General features: G+C 47.7%; 1 protein-coding gene and 1 long non-coding RNA gene across 5 annotated transcripts in view; both read right to left on the reverse strand.

Annotated features, from left to right (window-relative positions):
• DPP6 (dipeptidyl peptidase like 6) overlaps positions 1-19,164 on the reverse strand; it is a 1,001,611-nt gene that overhangs the window by 564,064 nt on the left and 418,383 nt on the right. The gene's annotated exons all lie outside the window — the stretch shown is intronic.
• LOC146394870 (uncharacterized) lies at positions 9,663-15,598 on the reverse strand. The gene is made up of 2 exons (XR_014833475.1): positions 10,264-15,598; positions 9,663-10,171 (listed from the first exon to the last, which is right to left on the reverse strand). It is a non-coding gene; the product is annotated as an uncharacterized LOC146394870 (long non-coding RNA).

Raw genomic sequence — 19,164 nt, forward strand, 5'->3', positions numbered from 1 at the left:
CTTGAAAACAGGTAATAGGAATCCTTAAAATATGTACTTCTTTTCCAAATGTGTTTAGCCCTTCTAGTTCCTGAGAATTCCTATGCTTGTCAGTGTTTACTGTCTTGTTGACATTTTCATTGAGTTTTATTAAAGCTATAAATCAATCTGGGATCACTGACATTTTAACAGTATTGATTCTCCTCGTTTGTGTAGGTTGTCTCCATCATTGGTCGGTTTTCCATTTTATTACTTTTTATATTATTTCCACCTTTCTATTTACTTGGGGTTCACGTGCATTTTTTCTGATTTCTTGAGGGATATTTAAATGATTGATTTTCTCTTTTTTTGTCTAATATAAACCTTTAAAGCTATAAATTTCCTAGCAAGCACTACTTTAGCTACATACCAAAAGCTGTGAGATATCTATCTATCTATCTATCTATCTATCTATCTATCTATCTATCTATCTTATTGTCATTTAGCTTAAAATATTTACTAATCATCCCTGTACTTTTCTTTCACCCATGGGTTAAGAGAGTATTATTTTCTAAACATTTTGTCCTTTTTCTAAATATCTTAATGGAGTTCCCGCTGTGGTGCAGCAGAAACAAATTCGACTAATACCCATGAGGATGTGGGTTCGATTCCTGGACTCACTCAGTGGGTTGGGGAATCCAGCATTGCCATGAGCTATGTGAAGGTTGCAGATGCAGCTTAGATCCCACACATTGCTATGGCTGTGGTATAGGCCAGCAGCTGTAGCTCTGATTCAACCCCTAGCCTGGGAACTTCCATATGCCCTGGGTGCAGCCCTAAAAGAAAAAAAAAAGCAAAAAAATATATATATCTTATTAGTTTTATTTATATATATATATATATATACATACACACATATCTTATCAGTTTTGATTTCTAATTTCATTGCCTAATACTCTGTAAGATTTAATCTTTAAAAAAAATTTTTAGACCTATAATGGCTCCACACAATGGGAGTTCTACTTGTACTTTAAAAGAAATCTACAAGTTCCCGCTGTGGTACAGTGGGTTAAAGATCTGGCGTTGTCTTTTGGTGGTGAAGGTTCAATTCCCAGCCTGGCACAGTAGGTAACGAATTCTACAGCAGCAGCTCAGGTCACAGCAGAGGTGCAGGTGTGATCCCTGGCCGGCACAGTGGATTAAAGGATCTGGCTTTGCTGCAGCTGTGGCTTGAATTCAATCCCTGGACTGGGAAATTCCAAATGTGTCCAGTGCTGCCAAAAAAAAAAAAAAAAAGATGTTTTGGATAAAATAGGGAAAGGTAGGAAGACACTCCTATCACTTACATTCTAAAGGAAACATAATTATGAATATGTTTGTTTTCTCCAGTGGACAACTTGCAGATATACCAGCTCATTGAATTAACTGCTATTTTGTAACATATTTTCTTTGTGCCCCACCAATGATTCACAACAATATGTGCTTACCAAAATGTCCATCAATAGACAGCGGGTAAAGACGATGCGGTATATATACAATGGAATATTACTCAGCGATGAAAAATAATGAAATAATGCCACTTGCAGCAACATGGAGGCAACTGGAGAGTCTCACACTAAGTGAAGTAAGCCAGAACGATAAAGACATATATCATATGATATCACTTATATATGGAATCTAAAATATGGCACAGATGAACTTAGAAAACAGAAGCAGACCGAGAGATTTCAAAACCAAACTGATGGTTATCAAAGGGGACCTGTGGGGTGGAGGAGAGATAAATTAGGGGGTTGGGATTAAATAAATATACACACCACTATATATAAAATAGATAGATAACAAGGACCTACTGTAGAGCACAGGGAAATCTACTCTATACTGTGTAATAACCTATACAGGAAAAGAATCTGAAAGGGTGTGGATTTATGCATATGTATGACCGATTTACTTTGCAGTACACCTGAAACTAACACAACTATGTAAGTCAGCTATACGCTAATAAAATCAAGATGAAAACAACACTACACCAAAAAACAGCATGTGCTTAAATCCCAAAAAAGAATTTTTAACCCATATCTTTATCAATGAAACTTCCCAGTATTCTACCAACAAAGAGAGAAGGAGCAAGCCTGTTGTTCTCAGGTTGAATTTGTTAAAGTTACAGCCTTTTACCAAAGGTGTATTGGTCCAGACTCAGCACAATGTGGAAATACTGAATATGTGACATCATTTCAAGATGGAAACACTACCCATTTCAAATTAATTGAGAGGTTGAAACTCATTGTCCATCATGCATAAAATCCACTGACAACAATTAAACAACTGTCACTGTTGATTTGCTCCTAAGAAAATATTGGAATAATCATTATCCACATTAGTAGGACTTGATGCAATAGCCTTAGTCCCGAAAGAAATCAGGTGGCAAATTGAATGTGACTCTCAAGTCAGATCCTCGGTCCCTCCTGGCCCGAATCTTGGAACACAGAGAGAACATTCGTATGAAACAACATCTACTGATAAACATTCGTATAGACGCGTAACTTCTGCTGCAATGTCTTGTGATTTTCCAGGAGGCAGAATTTCTAACATTCTAGCAAACAGTTCACGCTATGCCATCTTGCCTTGAGAGAGGCATAGGATTGAGCCTGGGGGTCTCACAGGTCATTTTCTATTCCTGGTCTCAATAGAGAAGGCAAACGCCCCGGTGGATTGTGTTCAGATGAAATCTCAGGCACAGTCAGCAGGCCTGCCAATTAAAGAAAGGGTAGAGTCTTCCATTCCCACTGCTTGAGGTATGCACTGAATGCCTTCTGCAAAGGGGCTTTGGTGAGAACCGTGAGAATGGACAAGGGGGAACGTCTTAAAATATTACTAACATGACATCGTTGGACATAAACTCAGCTAAATACAGAGATGAAAAATCAGAGGTGATCCTTTTGCTTTTAAACGCTGTGAGATAAATGAACACTAAATGGCGTTCTGGAATATTTTCACCCCAGCACAATGCATACACGAAGCGGAAATCAAAAGAGCAAGGACGTTAGAAAGGCAGGTATGGGGGAGAGCTTTGCCATTTCTCTGCAAAGTACAGAACTTCAGTTCCATTTGGGGAATCAGATACTCTCCAGGGGAATAGAATGAGTCTATGGGGACAGAGCTCAGACTCAATCCCACGAGAAGATGCGTTCAGGCATCCTGCTTGGGATTAGGTAGAGAAATGGGCTCCAGTGGTCCCTACCCCCTACCCTTCTTCCCCAGAAAAAAGAAACTCTAAACCTTTGTCCAGAGGTTGTGAGCAAAGACCTGGCTGGATGGACATGTGTCCCTCAGCAGCGCAGTCATCCAGAGAAATACGCGGCTGATCCTATTTTTTTTTTTAGCTGAGCCCAAGGCATGGGTTCGTTCCCAGACCAGGACTCCAACTCACACCACAGCAATGACAACTCCAGATCCTTAAATGCTGGGCCACCAGTGAACGCCTCATCTCATCTTTGACATGTTACCATGACAACAGTGTCATAACTCTGTGTGGCTCACATCGGGAGAGAAATGAATTTGCCTGTGGAGATCTACCTTTTGTGTCCTAACCTGCCGTTACCTCCAGGATGGCCTCGGGCATCGGGGAAATCCTGATGCCTCTGGCCTCGGGTTTTTCAGTTGCAAGATGAGGATAATAATATGTGTCCTGTGCCCATAAAAGGATTTTTGTAAACATCAAGGGAGATGGAAGAAAGCACACCTGTGAAATGAAATACTGAGGATATTGAAGCATCATCGTAAAAGAGTCGATACACATATAGGTATAAATATACGTAGAGTCCAGAGGCTCACGGGTTCTGGAGCCAGTGCCGGGGTTCATACCCCCAGCTCTGCCCCTCACGAGCCACGGGCAGCGGGCACCTTGCCCTGCTTTGCCTTGTTCCCCTGAGATATGGTGACCATAAGGGCCCTTTCTTACGAGGCTGTGGCAGGGCTTCAATCAGATACCTCCACCCGACTCAAAGGCATAGGGCTTCCTAAATGCCAGCCAGGACTGCTGCGGTCAACGCCGGTTCTCCTCTATTTAAGTGAAAAAGCGAAACCCGTCTACACCTCCTTTGAATTGTGAAGGCTTCAGAGTAAATCGCACCCCCTAGTACCTGCCAACAGAATTTGAGGATGCAGACCTCGGGGAAAGGACGGGGTTTCCTATTGGACAGGAAATGATATTCTTGGGCTCAGCCGACAAACACACCCCGACCGTGATCACAGAACAAATGAAAATGTCATTTATAGTCCCAAAGCGCAAACGGGTCCCCAAAGAGACATGATCAGCTCTGCCACTCAGAGCTGTCCCCTCCCTGACAGATGGTGCTGTGGAAAATACCAGCTCAGGTTTGTCTTTGGCGACAAAAGATGCTGGAGGTCACAGGGGGAAGGGCCCTCAGGAGTGTCCCTGAGAGTCTCAGGCAGGGCAGTGGCTTCTCGCATTTACCCCACAGTGGAGGACCTCTCAAACAGATTCCTTCCCACTGTGGGTTTTTTATTTTATTCGCTAGGGCCACCCCTGCTGCATGGGGAGGTTCCCAAGCGAGGGGTCATACTGGAGACACAGCTGCCGGCTACCCCACAGCCACAGCCACAGCACCACCGGATCTGAGCCGCATCTGTGACCCACACTGTCGCCGGAGGCAGCGCCAAATCATTTAACCCACTGCGTGAGGCCAGGGATTGAAGCCGCATCCTCCCAGACACTATGTCAGGTTCTTCACCTGCTGCGCTACAATAGGAACTCTTGATGAAATGTGTTTAGGGTTCATGTTTAATGTCCCTGTTGACTTCTTGGGTATACATACCCTTTGAGATATATATATATATATATATATTTTTTTTTTTTTTTTGCCATTTTTTAGGGCCGCTCCCTTTGCATATGGAGGTTCCCAGGCTAGGGGTCCAATCGGAGCTGTAGCCGCCGGCCTACACCAGAGCCACAGCAGCGCAGGATCAGAGCCGCGTCTGCGACCTACACCACAGCTCACGGCAACGCCAGATCATCAACCCACTGAGCAAGGGCAGGGATCGAACCCGAAACCTCATGGTTCCTAGTCGGATTCGCTAACCCCTGCGCCACGACGGGAACGCCACCCCTTGATATTTTGTGTTTCTTCCTTTAGGGATTATAATGTGCACCAATATTTTCTCTATAAAGTCAATATTACATCAATTCACATAACGGAACATTTTAACAATTTAACTCCATTTCATTCCATATCCAGGGCTTGAACCCACATCCTCATGGAGACTATGTCAGGTTCTTAACCTGCTGGGCCACAATGGGAACTCCCCGTTCTGTTTTACCAGCTGCCTCTGTGACCAGCTCCCCTGCCCTTCACAGAGCCGTGGGCTCCAGGGACCTTCCTGAACCTGGTGGGACATGCTTTGTCACAAAGCACTATTCCAGCACACGCGAGGGGTCCTCTGCCACGGACCCCGTGCTTTTATTTCTCCCGGGATCCCCTCCTGGGCACTCAGAGCCCTGAGACGTCTGCCCAGCCAGGACCGCACGGACCCTCTGTGCCAGGAGCGGTCCGTCCACCGTCACTCAGTCGACCCGAGAAGAGACAAGAGAGCAGAGAAGGAGGGGGTGTCAGAACGACGGTGGGTCTGACTCCCTGGTCGCCGCAGAGCAGAAGAGGCTGGAGCCCAGACAGCGCAGTAAATTGGGTCCCGGGTGAGGTCAGGGGACCGGACTCCGGGATGCAGATCTGAGGTCACGAACACACCCGCTCCCGAAGCCCAAGGGAGCCCGGACAGAAGCCCACAGCACAGCACGCACCTGACACCGAGAACCAGGCATGGGGTAAGGGATGTGATCGCAAAGGCTTTTTCTTTCTTTTGCATCATTTTCTTTTGCTTTGATTGAAGTACAGTTGATTTACAGTGTTGTGTCAATTTCCGCTCTACAGCACAGTGGCTCATCATACACATAATATATACATTCTTTTTCTCATATTATCTTCCATCACGGTCTATCCCGAGAGGTGGGATGTGGTGCCCTGTGCTGCACAGCAGGACCTCCCTGCTTTTCCATTCTACATGTTTCAAGGGCTTTTTCAATCAAGAGTTGACCTGGCAGAATTCCCGTTGTGGCACAGCAGAAACGAATCTGACTAGGAACCATGAATGAGGTTGCGGGTTCGATCCCTGGCCTTGCTCAGTGGGTTAAGGATCCGGCATTGCCGTGAGCTGTGGTGTAGGTTGCAGACTTGGCCTGGATCCCGTGTTGCTGTGGCTGTGGCATAGGCCGGTGGGTACGGCTCCGATTGGACCCCTAGCCTGGGAACCTCCATGTGCCGCGGGTGAGGCCCTAAAAAGAGAAAAGACCAAAAAAATAAAAAAAGAGAGAGAGTGGAATTGGCCACTACGAGCTGTCAAGGTTGTGACTCAAAGGGGTCTGGTTGAGTTCCCCCTGCTTTCTAGTCTCCCATGAAGGTGTCTTTGCCATACCGCGTAAACCAGGAAACTGAAGCAGAAGTCAGGCGGTTCTGGAAAACTCCCAGGCGGGGACTCAGCCACGGGGAGGGCAGGAGACAAGAGCTGCCTCTAGACCTCCGGACTCTGGCCGTCTGAATCCCGCCCCCTGCAGCGCATGGAGCTGGTGTCCATGCACCCTCGCCCCTGCACCCTGGGGGTTGTAACATGAGGTTCTCACCGCTGTCTGCGCCGCAGTGGGAACCAGTGTGGGGGCTGGAGGCTGGAAGGAGGAAAGTGGACGGGACCAGGCAGGTGGTGGGAGCACGGACGGGTGTGCAGAGGGGACCCTGGGCCAGGCTGGGGGGCACAGAGCCCTCTGGGGACGTGTCCTGAGCTGGCTTCCCTTCTTGGCGGCCTGAGGTCTTTCCATCTTCTCTGCCAAGGGGTCTCTGTGTAAGAGCCCGGACACGATGACAGAAGAGACAGCAAGGCAGCAGTGAGGCCCGCGACCCCAATGTCGTCCACAGGGCAGAGGTCCCCCATGGTCACACGTCCCCTTCCTTCTGGGGAGACGCCTAGGCCCTCTGGAATCCACTGAAGATGGAGCAGTGGAACATGCAGGCTAACCAGGAGCCCCCTTCCCACTCGGAGCAACAGCAAGCTGAGAAACAGGCTCTGCTCCCCTCCCCAGAGTCCCCTCATCTTTTAAAAGAATAAAGTCAATCTCTCATTGAAGACTAAGACATTAGTCCAGGAATTTAAACCACTTTGAGATCACTGGTACCAATCTCGATTTTTTTTCTTTTGCTGCATAAAATTATAATTAGAAGGTTCTTCACTTTAGTGGCATAGTGATTTGGAGTCATAATAAATCGAAACATTAGATAATATTAAGGATGAGATGCTGATATATGACTATATCTGCTGTTGATGTATCGTGTAACATATTTATATTGGAAAACAGAATATGCTGTATAATATTTAACTTTGAAGGGGTTTATAATGTGCCAAACCCAATTTCAGGGGATTAATGGTTTACTAAATCATTAATTTAACAACTGAGAGTTTGGTATTTTTATTAAACCCATTTTAAGGATAAGAAGGCTGAGAGGAGGGACGGCAGGTGCCCAGTTGTGCACGTTGTAAGTGGCGCAACAAATGGGAATCCAGGCATCTGACCCCAAAGTCACCCCTCGGGGTGAATCTTTAGATGCAGCAAAGAAAAGAAAAAGCAGGAAAATAATTCTCTAGCTTTTGGCAATAGCATATGCGGCAAAGCACACTGCAAAGATAACCTACGTGGAAAGGGGATGTTAAAACACTTGGAAAACAGTATGGAGGCCTCTCAAAAAGCTAAAAATAGAGTCGCCCTATGATCCAGCAATCCCACTCCTGAGCATATGTCCACAGAAAATTCTAATTCAAAAATACACACAGTTCCCAATATTCGAAGAAGCACTATTTGCAACAGTCAAGACACAGAAGCCACTTAATATATGTCCATCGACAAAGGAATGGATAAAACAGATGTGGTACATATATACCATGGAATACTACTAAGCCATGAAAGGAAACAATGCGAGTTGCATCAACATGAATGGCCCTAGAGATGATCATATGAAGTAAGTCAGACAAATACCATGTGATGTCACTTATATGTGGAATCTAACATAGGACACAAATGAATTTACCTACGAAACAGAAACAGACTCACAGACACAGAGAACAGACTTGTGGTTGCCAAGGGGGAGGGGGTGGGGGAGGGAAGGATGGGGAGTTTGGAGTCAGCAGATGCAAACTAGTACATCCAGGATGGATAAACATCAAGGTCCTACTGCACAGCACAGGGAACTCTATTCACTGTCCTGGGATAAACCCCCATGAAAAGGAATATGCAAAAACTAGGTGTATATATATCACTTGAATCACTTTGCTGTATAGCAGAATTTACACACCTCTGTAAATCAACTATAGTGCAGTAAAACAAATTGAGACAAGAACACTGTGTGGTGGAGTTCCCATCACGGCTCAGTGGTTAACGAATCCGACTAGGAACCACGAGGTTGTGGGTTCAATCCCTGGCCTCGCTCAGTGGGTTAAGGATCTGGCGTTGCTGTGGCTGTGGTGTAGGCCAGCAGTTACCAGCTCCCATTGGACTCCTAGCCTGGGAATGTCCATGTGCCGCAGGTGCGGCCATAGAAAAGAGAAAAAACAAACAGAAAGAACCCTGTGTGGTTCCTCAGCAGGGAAAAGGAACGACGCACTGACACAGGCTGTGACACGGATGAACCTTGAAGACATGATGCCACGTGAGAGGCACCAGACCAGGAGGTCACTGTACAATTCAATGTACCTGAAGTGCCCGGAATAGGCAAATCCACAGAAACAGGAAGTAAGCTGCCGGGGGCTGGGGACAGGGGCTGAAGAGCGACTACTCATGGGTCCAGTTTTAGGAGGGGTGATGAAAACATCCTAAAATGAATGGTGGTAATGATTACAGGGCTGGGTGAAAAGGCTGTATATACGGAAGAACACTGAATTGCACACTATTTATTTCTCTTTGGGTGGGTCCACTAGGATCTATTTAGCAAAGGTCTTAGCCAGAGCCGTCTATCATTTGCAGCCAAGTCCCTTCACCATTGCCACTAATAAGAGTTGCATTTGCAGATAGTTCCCTAGGAACTTTCCCTGGACAAACTCCCTCCATCCCCACAACAGCCCTGGGAGGTGGGCATCATCATGGTGCCCATTTACTGCCCAGGAAACTAGGGCGTGATGACGAAAGTAACAGGAGGTTAACTACTCTGCCCCCAATTCTGCAGTGAAGTAGCAAGGCCAGGATTTGAACCAAGTCATCTGGATCTAAATCTGAGCTCTTCTTCTTTTTTTTTTTTTTTTTTTTTTTGTTTTTAAATGACCTGTATGGTGTGTTAATTATATTTCCATAAGGTGTTACAGAAACAAACCAAAGCTGGGCCACCATGTGGTGGCCCATGTCCCCCCTTTACTTTGTCACCCAGTCAAGATTCCGATGCAGGAGGTGACAGGGACATTGGGACACCTGGGCTTCTGTGGACCAGGCCTGTTCCGGCTCAGCTATGCTGTGAGGTGGGCCGGCTTGGTCCCGGGCGGGGGGCGATCAGTAAGACGCTGTGCAGAAATCTTGTGTCTGAATTGCCTGGAAACTCTAGGAAGCCTTGATTCATAAATGAGGAAACCAAAGTTTTAAAAGTTATATTATTTTTAAAAGATTTTTCTTTTTTTTATTATAGTTGGTTTACAATGTTGTGCTAATTTCTGCTGTACAGCAAAGTGACTCTGTTACACATATATGTACATATTTTTTTTTTATAATCTTTTCCGTCATGGTCTATCCCAGGAGACTGGATATAGTTCCCTGTGCTGCACAGCAGGACCTCACTGCTTATCCATTCTAAATGGAATAGTTTGCGTTTACTAACCCCAAGACCCCAGTCTATCCCACCAGATTTTTCCATCAGCAAGTTTGGGAAAGAGGATCCCAACCCAGGTATGTCTAAATTTAAAAATATACATACTACTGGAGTTCCCACTGTGGCACCGTGGGTTAAGAACTCAACATATTTTCCATGAGGATTTGGGTTCCATCCCTGACCTCACTCAGTGGGTTAAGATTTTGTGTCACCACAAGCTGCAGCATGGTTTGCAGATGCAGCTTGGATCTGGTGTTGCCGTGGCTGTGGTATAGGCCTGCAGCTGCAGCTCCAATTGGACCCCTAGCCTGGGAACTTCCATATGCCACAAATGCATCAATTAAAAATGTGTGTGTGTGTGTGTGTGTGTGTGTGTGTGTGTGGACCTACTCTATAGCACAGGGAACTGTATTCAATATCTTGTAATAACCTTAAGGGAAAAGAATTTTAAAAAGAATAGATACATATATAAGTACATATTCAATCATACACACATACATGTATGTATTCCTGAATCCCTTTGTTGCATGCCTGAAACTAACAAGGTACTTTAAATCAACTATACTTCAATTCTGTCTTCCAAAGCAACAGAAATAAAAGCAAAAATAAACCAATGGGACCTAATTAAACTGACAAGATTTTGCACAGCAAAAGAAAACAAAAAGACAACTTACAGATGGGAGAAAATAGTTTCAAATAATGCAACGGACAAGGGCTTAATCTCTAAAATATACAAGCAACTTATACAACTCAACAGCAAAAAAGCCAACCACTCAATGGAAAAATGGGCAAAAGAGCTGAATAGACAATTCTCCAAGGAAGATATACAGATGGCCAACAAGCACATGAATAAATGTTCAACATCCCTGATTATTAGAGAAATGCAAATCAAAACTACCAGGAGATACCACCTCACACCAGTCAGACTGATCATCATTAATAAGTCTACAAATAACAGTTGCTGGAGGGGGTGTAAAGAAAAGGGAACCCTCCTGCACTGTTGGTGGGAATGTAAGGTGGTACAGCCACTATGGAAAACAGTATGGAAATACCTTAGATAACTATACATAGAACTACCACATGACACAGCAACGCCACTCTTGGGCATATGCCCGGACAAAACTTTCCTTAAAAAAGACACATGTACCCGCATGTTCATTGCAGCTCTATTTGCAATAGCCAAGACATGGAAACAACCCAAATGTCCATCAACAGAAGATTAGATTAGGAAGATGTGGTATATATACACAATGGAATACTACTCAGCCATAAAAAAGAATGAAATCCTGCCATTTGCAGCAACATGGATAGAACTAGAGACTCTCACACTGAGTGAAGTAAGTCAGAAAGAGAAAGACAAATACCATATGATATCATTTATATCTGGAATCTAGTGTACAGCACAAATGAACCTTTCCACAGAAAAGAAACTCATGGACTTGGAGAATAGACTTGTGGTTGCCTAGGGGGAGGGGGAGGGAGTGGGATGGATTAGGAGCTTGGGGTTAATGGATGCAAACTATTGCTTTTGGAATGGAATGGATTAGCAATGAGATCCTGCTGTGTAGCACTGAGAACTATGTCTAATCATTTATGACAGAGCATGATAATGGGAGAAAAAATAATGTGTACATGTATACGTACCTGGGTCACTATGCTGTACGGCAGAAAAAAAAATTGTATTGGGGAAACAACAGTAAAAAAAAATTTTTACAAGACAAAAAAATAAATAAAAATAAAAGACTGAAAATATCAGATAGCGACAAAGATGTAGAAAAAAAGAAAGCAACTGAAATATAATGAACATAGCTGTATGCGGTATAAAAATTGTTGAGAGTAAATCCTAAGAGTTCTCATCACCAGGGAAAACTTTGTTTCCATTTCTTTACTTGTGCATCAGTATGAGGTGATGGACGTTCACTAAACTTCCTGTGACAATCATTTCATGATGCGTGTAAGTCATTACGTGTACACTTTAAACATAGAGTGAGCATGGCACGGCAGTTATGTCTCAATAAAACCATGCTCCCGTCTGTCCCTCCTTCCCTGTATCCCTCCTGGACCTGGGGCAGGACTGCGGGCCCCTGGGGACCTGGGCTCCTCTTCAGTAACACAGAGATCAGACATTCTCCAAAGTGCTGTGGGGTTGCAAATGACGGGTTTCTCAAGGCTTACAGGTGTCGTTTGGTGTGACTCTCTCGGGCTTCCGAAATGATCCTTCCCATAAACTGTTTATAATGCTACCCTCTAGGAAACGAAGGAGGAAAAGGTGAAGCTGTTTACCTGCCGCCAGAAAGGCCACATCGCCAGAGAACTGGCCTTTGTTCCGTATGGGAGGGTGGGGGTTGAACTGATGATTTGTCTGCTTAAGTACTAACACTGGAGCCCCTCAAGCACAAGCTGGGGGCGGGGGAGCGGTGATCAGGACCCAGAATAGAGGCTCGGAGTGAAACATCCTGGGAGAAGGCCTGGACCCAGAAGGAAGCGAGGGTCCTGGCTGGTCCCCGGCAGGTGCTTAGGAAGCTGAAAACACAGAGGTGTCACAGGCGAACAACTGCTGGTGCAACCTTTTACAAGGCACCTGGCTCAGAGCTGGATTTTTGTTTTTCCACATGATGGTAGGGTTTTACCATCCCCAAGATCTGACTCCCTCTCACACTCCAGACAGCAAATACCGCGGGAGGTCGTTGCCAAGAGCGCCCCATTAAAGGAGTGGCCAGAGCACCCAGGCCACCTCCTTTCCGGAACAGCCTTCAGAGGGGGATCATTTCCAAACTTGGCCTTTGCTTCTGCTGTTTGCTCTGTCCAGGAACTTCTTCCTGTGGAAAGGCGACACCTCTGCTTTGTCCAAATGTAGTTCAGGGCTCTGTCGCCTACCAGGACAACTGGCATGGTCGCCACCCCAATACGCTTTGATGAATGACTAAGCAGTACGTGCTGAAAGAATGTATCCTTCCAGACCAACCCCACCCTCCCTTAAATATGCCACTCTATTTCTCTAGGAGGCTTTTCTGAGTAATCCCAACCCACACACTCTCACTCTGTAATATATTTGCGAACATTGTAATATTTGCTCTATTCACAAGTTCTGCTTCCTATTGCCCTTCCAGTTGTTTTCAAGTACTGTATCAGTGTGCTAAAGCTGCTGTAACAAAGTAACCCAAGCTGGGTGCTTTCCACAACAGAAAGCTTTAGTTCTGGAGGCTGGAAGTCCCAAGTCAAAGTGTCAGCATTTGTTCCTCCTGAGGCTGGGAGGGAGAGTCTGCCAGCCTCCCTCCTGGCTTCCGGGACTTGTCTTGGGTGTCCCTGGCTTTGTCACCACAGCACGTCATCTCTGCCTTCATCTTCACGTGATGCTCTCTCTACACGTACCGGGTCTGCCGCTTTCTGAGGCACACATCATTTGGAATTAAGGGTCCAATCCACTGCATCGTGACCTCATCTTAACTAACGACATCTGAAATGCCTCTTTCCAAATAAGGCAAGATTCTGAGTGTTGAAAGGTAAGAGGACTTCAACATATGATTTTCTGGTGGACCCAATTCAACCGTAACAAGTGCGCTTCACATTTCATTAGCCTAGATCTCCTTAAGCACAGGTGCTCTGCTCTCTAAATATTTTATATGACTGCAGTGATGAATGATTTATCATTGAATCCACAAATGAATGCCTGCAGAAGCCCCTTCTCTGCAGCCACCTGTAAGTCATAACTGCATCCCACTGCTGTGTTTGCAGCCTACGTGCTTCTCTCTCTCTTCCAGCCATTCCCATGAAAAAAATGCCTCAATTCAAACTCTCAGAGATCATTCCAGTTCACGATGGGTCGGACCTTCCCTCCACACAGTCGACAGGTTCATTCTTGGGCTTCCCGGTGAAATCCTTTTAACCCCGTTTCTTTCTTCAGAACACACAAACCAGCCATTACTTACTAGCAACACCAGCAGGAAATTTAGTCATCTGTAACATAAGTAGCGAGATAAGGCTGGGAGCATCCTTGCAGATTCCAGCACTTCCTGGTGCCTGGCTCCTCAAGCCTTTTCCTAACTCATTCTCGTGGTTTTCCGCCGACTTCCGGCTCCTGCCTGCCTGTCCTAAGCCGGGAAGCATTGAGATACACATACAGATACAGGGAGTTCCTGTTGCGGCGCAGTGGGTTAAGAACCTGACTAACATCCCTGAGGATGCGGGATTCGATCCCTGACCTCGATGAGTGGGTTGAGAATCTGGTGTTGCCCTGAGCTGTGGTGTAGGTTGCAGATGCGGCTGGGATCTGGTGTTGCGGTGGCTGTGGTGTAGACCAGCAGCTGTAGCTCTAATTCCACCCCTAGCCTGGGAACTTTCATATGCTGTGGATGCAGCCCTAAAAAGACCAAAAACAAACAAACAAAAAAACACATAAATGAAAATACAGTTGGAGACACAGATCTAAATACCCTGATCTGAGCTGTGCAGAGAAGCAGCAGTGAAGACCACTCCTTGACTAGACAAAAGGGTTTGATGAAACACGGAAGGAAAGCAGGGCTAATTACAGAGGCCCCCTGGACACGGGTCCAACGTGGACATAACGTTCTCCTGCGGGTTCGTCTTCTTCCCAGGGATCCGGGCCCGGACCCAAACCCGGGGATTTTGTCTGGATTCTGCTCTCCGTGGAGAAGCTCTCCTCACAGCAGGGGACCTGCCTGGAGGTCCAGGTGAGTCAGCCTCGGATTCCGCTTCTCGGCCTGGCGTTTGCTGCCAGTTACCCTTGATTGCTGGTTCAATGCCTGCACGTGACTGGACTCCTGAGCCAATGAAGAGCACACCTGCTACTTTATTTCAGTACCTGTACCCTCACCACCCCCACCCCTGCCCCATCATCCTGTCCTGCCCCAGCCCTCCCAGGCCTGATCTCCTTCTGCTGGTCCTGGGGCAAGCGTTCGTGAGAGACCACACTGCTGGGGTAACTCTTATCACCTAGCAAACCTGTCATTCCTTCTAGCTCCGTGACACAGGTGGGAATGACGATGCTGGGCGCTGCCATGTCCCCTCTGGCGGATGGACCAGGAGGACGGCTATCGGCAAGGATGCCCACTGACCTCAAAGGCCATGAATAAGCGTGATATTCAAAACTCCTAAGCAAGCCACTGACAACCTTTCGGGGTGGACATGCACGGCCCTCGCTGACGGTGACTCTAGGCCTTTTAGGCTTAATGAGTCAGGGATTCATGATGCTGCATCAGTGAGTAGAATGATCTAGAAGAAAGGGGACAGGTGATCTTCCAAAGGTAAGGGACGGACAAGCAGAGAGGCACAGAAAGGACATGGGGCAGGCCTGGGGTGGGGACTAGACAGTCGTCTGGAATAGCAGAGCGGAGGCTCCCCATGTCGCCAGCAAGAGTCAAGATGGAAAACTGATCCAGAGGAGCCACTGGCATCTTCATCTCAGAAAATCACTTAATCACATCAGCGTCCATCCTTGTCCCGCCCCAAGCTCTGCTCTAAGGATGTGCAGACTCCCCGAGTCTCTCCATCCCCCGCCTCCCCCAGCCCATCCCAGACAGTCCATCTCCTTCCTAAAGTTGGTTCCTGCCTTTTTTTTTTTTTTAATTGGCCATATCCGTGGCACACAGACGTTCCTGGGGCAGGGATCGAACCCACAACACAACAATGACCTGAACCACAGCAGTGACAATGCCGGATCCTTAACCCGATAAGCCACGTGGGAACTCCTGGTTGCTGGTTTTTGATGAAGGCCCAAAGACACCTCTTTCAAGGTCATCCGTGGCCTGCAAAGACTTTTTTGTTCACAGAATGACCTGGACTCCGAGCAGCATAAATTCAAAAGTTTTAGAAGCTGAGGCAGAGAAATTCCTACATGATATATTCAGGAAAACAGTCATAAAATTTTATTGTCTATAAATGCAATACAAAACACAAACTTTCCACCGGGTTCCTTGTGAAGGACGGCAATGATAATACCTCCCTCCGGACCACCGAGAGCAGCAGGCCCTGCCCCAGGGAGGCTCTGCGTGAAAAGGGGCCTGTGGGTGGGCGGGAGGTGAAGCGGCTTCGTGCGATTCTAGTGCTGTTCTGCTCGCGGGTAACAGGAGGGAGTGGGACAGATCAGTGAGAGAAACGAGGATGTAGCTCGGGGGAAACACAGGACCAGTGACAGTGGACCCTCGAGGCCTCTGCCTCCATCACCTCTCAATGCTATGACCGTAGGCGACTTTGCGGAGCCTCAGTGTGCTCATCTGTAAAATGGGCGTCCTCCAGGTTTTACTGGGAGGCCAAGGGGAATAACGCACAGACATGGTTCTGGACAGAGCAGGTGCTCAGCAAATGTTTGGGAAAGAAAAGCATCTTGCTCCTGGGAATCCGGCAGGTTGGCAAGCCAGCCCAGCATGATGCTGTGGTGGCCAGAGATGACCCAGCGGATCCCAATCATCCAAAAAGGACTGGCAGCACTCACTCCCTCCTGGTCTCCACAGACCCGCTGCAGAGCAAAGCCCCAGTGACAACCTCGGTCCCAGGAACTTGGTGGAGTCAGGAAAACAGAATCTGCCTTTACATGCAAACGCCAAACTGCAGGTTGCTTTACGTTAATCAAACTCATTGGTCAACCCTGCCTTGTCCTTTCATGCTCCTCAGAGCCCCACGGACAGACCAGTGTGGCAAACGCCCGCGATCACTCGGTATTACCACAACAAGGATGTCAGCATGGGAAGAATCCGTCGGCGTGTGTCCACAGGCACAGTCTCATTCCCAGACGTCCACAAGCCTGTGATCCCATCGGGGTCCAGCCCTTCTTACTCCAGCCCCTGCAGCCTCCTTTCCCCAGCGCTGGGGTCCCTGGGCTCTGAATGTAGCCCAGCCTCTAGGTCCAGCCCTGCCGTGGTCCAGCCACCCTGGACCTGTCTCCCTGCATCCTCCTGCCCTGGTCCCTGCGTGGATGATGTAGATGGAACACAACCTTCTAAGGCTGGAGACCTGCCCAAGGGTGTCCAGCCATCCTTTGCCGGGGGCGGGGGCAGCGTGGGGGCTGGGGTCCTGCTTTCAGATGTGTGCTGCCTGCAGGCATTCGGTCCTGCTGGCTTTGGGAGCGTGTTCCTCCCGTTCGCGGGGTTGGGATGGTTACATCTCCCTGGCATCCTCCAGTGCTGAGACCACCTCCTGTTCTGTGCCGTCAGACCCAGAGCGGGTCCTCATCCTGACTCCTGAGCCCGGCTTTACCCTGACACTTGCGTCTCGGTTCTAAGCATCCAGCCTGAGGCACCCAAGCTCAGACCCGTGGTCCTAGGCAAGCTGCCAACCGGCTCCGGCCACAGTGGGGACAGAGGGACCCAAAGGATGGAGACCAGCTGGTCCACAGCCGACTGTGGGGTGACCCTCCTCTCTCCGCTCAGGACTGCCTGGTGTTTCTCAGCCACCTGCCGTGGCATGTGGCAGGGCAGAGGCAACAGGGGAGGGCATATGCTGCCTCATCTCTCCATGCCAGAGACACTGTGCCCAAGCTATCACTCTGTGGGATCAGCACAAAACCAGAGCTGCTAACAGAGACAACCTCATCAAGAACTCCCGGGGTTCCCGTCAGCGTTGGAGTCTGCAGCAGAGCGAAAAACACTGCTCAGCGTGCAGAAGTACCTCTATCGCTGGATGTAGGCTTCCAAGTGTCAAAACCAAATAATTGCCATTTACCAGGCTTTGAACGGAAGGCGTGAGATAAAGTGTTTGTCTTTAATGCAAACACACACACTGCCCTTTTAAGCACACACAGGTAGCATCATTTGGACTGATGTTGATGTTATCCTCAGCCTTGCTTTCTTTTGACACTGCTGTTGATCAAATATCCTATAGGTAAGCACAGTCTGCCTTTAGTGCGCTTTTTTTTTTTTTTTTTGGTCTTTTTTAGGGCCACACTCGCAGCATGTGGAGGTTCCTAGGCTAGGGGTCAAATTGGAACTGCAGCTGCCAGTCCACACCAGAGCCACCGCAACGCTAGATCCGAGCCACCTCTGCGACCTACACTACAGCTCACGGCAACACCAGATGCTTAACCCACCAAGCGAGACCAGAGAGTGAACCTGCATCTTCAAGGATGCTAGTTGGGTTCTTTACCACTGAGCCACAACGGAAACGCCCAGGACTCATGTAATAAATGTTACTGAGCAGGAAAAATGGCACAACCTGGAAATCTCCAGGGACCTCATTGGAAAACCACAACCCTGGACTTGGCGTTTTAGGGAGGAGGTGGAGAAGCACAAGGGACCAGAGAGAGGTGACTGAGGGCGCTTTAGGGATGTTCCCAATCTGTACGTCCACCTCAGAGAGGGACGCCGGCCGCATCAGTTTGAGCCGCGAGCCTCTCCGGTGTAAAATGAAGTGGTGGGGCCAGAGGACATTCGAGCTCTGTCACTGTGCTGCAGGCAGTGGCCATGGTCACACCTTGGGAAGAACTTTCATTCAGAGCTGAAGGAACAGGACCCCGAGGGGGAAAAGGCTGCTTGAATCCCTTGATGAAGAGGAAGTCACAGCCGTGGGGCGGAGGAGCAATCATCTCCAACGTCAGCTCTCTGCATCCAAGCAGCCCGTCTGATCGGCTCTACCTTGTGAAAGGGAGAAGTGGTTTCCTGACTGGCATTCTTGGCAGAGCAGACCTCCACCGAATACTTACTGAGCTGGGGACCGTGTCTCTCACGCCTCCTGCCTGTCTACAGAACCTCTTGGTACAGCAGGCAGGTAGTTAGGCATGAGCACAGAAGGGGGCACGGGGCCAGATGGCAGGAAACCCCGCATCATGCAAGCAGCAGCGTCCATGGGCAGACCAAGCAAAGCAGGACCCTCCAGACTGACAGGAAGCCACATATTTCGGGGCCATCAGAGCCCTGGAGGCAGACAAAGAAACGTGGAAGAGGGCGGGATTCTCCAGCATCCGAAGGTAACCTGTTGCTCCTTATGCCCTCATTACAATAAAATTATAATACAATTAGCCTTGCAGATAAGAAGTACCCATCATGCACCGATGCCAGGACACATCCAGTCAAAGCTAAAGAAGGACAGAAATCCCTCCTCCCTTCGGGAAGGGAAGGTGGAGGTGGAATGAAGATTAAGGACTAAGGCTCTAAGCCCCAAACCCCTGCTTCTCAGCTGCTGGCTCCTCTGCCTGCCTGCCTCTCTTTAAGAGGTGTTATTTCTCACTTAAATAAATCTTCACCTTTCTTTCTCACTTTCTGAATTCCCTGTGAGGAGACAAGAACCTTCCCTTGGTGAACACTTTCATGAGTTAAGTCCGTGATATCAGCTACAAATGTGTGTGTGTGTG

The sequence above is a fragment of the Sus scrofa genome, chromosome 18, assembly GCF_054392235.1.
Source record: "Sus scrofa isolate SSC_HxYL_T2T_F1_AM1 chromosome 18, Sscrofa_HxYL_maternal_Yorkshire_Landrace_v2.0, whole genome shotgun sequence".
Taxonomy (NCBI): domain Eukaryota; kingdom Metazoa; phylum Chordata; class Mammalia; order Artiodactyla; family Suidae; genus Sus; species Sus scrofa.